Genomic DNA, 3,031 nt, shown 5'->3' on the forward strand with positions numbered 1-3,031 from the left:
ACTATGCCACAGATGACTGCTATGAAACATGGAGATACCACTCTGCGTAAAGGTGACCTCACATGTGAGTAGGATGCATGACACAAATCCCAAAATCGTGGTTGCCTGGTGAAGAAACCAGTGACAAATCTGCTCCCGATGAGGAAAGTCTGTCGCTAGTATGCCCTGCACACGCTGAAGGTTATGAAGGTAGTAGCAGTTGTCATGGAGAATGTTCTACACGGTCGTCTGGCTTACGGTATCTTGCACTGGCGGGCTAGCTGCCTGGTACTGACACAGCGGTCGCCTTCCACAGTGCTAATCAGATTTTCCTCCTAGTCTGGTGTCGGAACATTTCGGGTTTGTCCTTCGTGATTCCCTGCTTCCTGAAACGACCTTGTCTCGGACAAACTATATAACACTTTTGCAAACATTGAATTTGTGGCTGTTTTCACCGGGGATATGTCTCCTGATACAACTTTGTTGCCCATCGCCCTTGTCTTTCCGTAAGTAAACACCATGTCGGCAAGCTCTTGTTTCGAATATGGACCATTATGTACAACGCTATATCACATCCACTATAGGACGAGTCAGCAATAGAAGTGAATCGGATATAACATCACCAATTACTATGGCAGAAGAGGGCGCTGGGGCATGACGTATGAGGAACAGTGACACCCTCTAGGAGAAGACCATGCATACTGTAATTGTGGCTGTATGGTACATCTCGTATTATACCGCAGTGTCTGTAACAAAGTATGACTGAATAAATGGTGTGTAGCATGGAAACCATGGATTTCTGGGCGTAAGTTCATTAGACCTTTGCTATTCCGTATCCTCTCATCGATCAATTCCTGGAGTTTGTACACGGCAGAAAAAATCACACTGTATAACGCATTCCCTGTCAGTATGGGAGTTATCGTCGGTTCTGAAACAACATTTTTGAGAGACACTATAAGTTTTGTAAAATACTGTCCCCACGATGGTTCACCTGGATAGTGGCTGTGACATGACATGCTGTAAGCTGAGCTGAAGTGATTGATTTTGGACGTGCGCGGCGTTTGACTTAAACGCGTGGTCGCACGGAGTCCAAAGCCGGTGCGGCTCTGACGGCTGAATGGATGGCGCGGTGGCCCACGGAGCGGCGTGACTGGGACCAAGCACGCGGAACTGTCAGATGTGTGCGCTACGAGCTGTGCCCACGGGAAATAAAGGCAACGCAAAGAACTTGTAACGTCAGACTAGTAGCCTTTCGCGACATATATCATGAACGCTCGGCCACATCCAGGGCCCGGAGGGAAATTAGTATGTAAATGACAAATATCCACTGAAGTTCTTAATTTTGTCATGCGTTAATGAGAGATTGACTGTATTTAAAAGTGCAGCTACAAGTATAAGTGTAAACTAGTAACTCGCTCCCAGCACGAGACGGTCGCTGGAACTCGTAACATCTGTAGTGTCACGTGCTGTGATGCGCGCTGCAGGGCCTGTATATCTCGATGGCCGTGTTACCATAATGTTATGTCTTGTCCACTCAGCTGCAGTTACGAACGGATAAATAACTTTGTAAATGTTTGCGCCAGTGCACAGATAACTATTGTCATTAAGTAAAGCACTACAGCCCATTTTATAGAGGAGAAAAGGATGGACCAGTGGATATACGCATTTCTTTCTTTCTTTTGGCCTTTTCCCCCCTCACGTGGGGTCGGCCATGTTATGACTTATCTGACAATATTATTTGCAGAGTGTCGCCGTATGCCATTCCTGTCGCCACCCCGAACCCGCTGGGACGGAAGTAGTGTACCCCAGCTGAAACTTCCCGGCAGATTAAAACTGTGTGCCCGACCGCGACTCGAACTCGGGACCTTTGCCTTTCGCGGGCAAGTGCTCTACCATCTGTGTTACACAAGCACGACCCACACCCAGTCCTCACAGCTCCACTTCTGGCAGTACCTTGTCTCCTACCTTGCACTTGCCCGCGAAAGGCAAAGGTCCCGAATTCGAGTCTCTGTCCGGCACACAGTTTTAATCTGCCAGGAAGTTTCATATCAGCGCACACTCCGCTGCAGAGTGAAAATCTCATTCTAGTGTACCCCTGCTATCTGCGTCTAGTGTAAGCCATGAAATAGTGCGAACATTTTCAAATGTCTGTGAGTCGTGTAACTAAGGAGGAACGTGTGGACCAGGCCGGTATTCTCCTAGCGGGAGATGGAAAACCGCCTAACACCACATCCAGGCTGGCAGGCATACCGGCCTTCGTCGTTAATCCGCCAGGCGGATTCGATTTGGGCCAGGGCGCCTTCCAGAATCCAGGAAGCAGAGCATTAATGCTCCCGGCTACCCTGGCGGGTACCAGTGGATATACAGATATATTGTGGAAATTATACGTAAGTTACCAAGGTTCCTTTAACGGAAGTTTAGTAGGTAATAATTAATAACTATCACAACTGTAACTGAACGAAAAAGATCGACCTATCGCTTAGCAGTGACCAATGATACGCATCGACTGAGCTAGCTACATATTCTCTTACTTAAGTAAGTAATCTGTAAGAGAAATTTTATAGATCAAAACAGTTCCACTTCCGACGAGGCAGTATGTTGGTAGACATACAAGCACCTCAACGGAAACATTTAGTTTACTTTATTTATGTGTTTAGTTTTTTGATTAATTGTTTATTATTTCTATACCCAAATACAAATCTATACTCCACAAGTCATTTTACAGTGTGTGGTGGAGGGTTTACCTGTGCCAGCCACGTATAGTTTGCAGGAAGAATGATTGCTTGTAATCCTCTGTATGGGCTCCAATCTCTCTAATTTTAGCCTGACAGAGTTTTTGCGAGTTATACGCAGAAGGAAGCAATATAGTTCTTGACTCTTCTAGGAACATACACCACCGAAACTTTAACAATAAACCACACCGATATTCAGAACACCTCAACTGAAGTTCTCTGCCACTGGAACTGGTTGGCCATCTTTGTGACACTTTTTGTTTTCTAAACGAATGTCTTACGGAACACTCTGCTCTTCTCTGAATATACTCTATTACCTT

The sequence above is a fragment of the Schistocerca piceifrons genome, chromosome X (assembly GCF_021461385.2).
Source record: "Schistocerca piceifrons isolate TAMUIC-IGC-003096 chromosome X, iqSchPice1.1, whole genome shotgun sequence".
Taxonomy (NCBI): Eukaryota; Metazoa; Arthropoda; class Insecta; order Orthoptera; family Acrididae; genus Schistocerca; species Schistocerca piceifrons.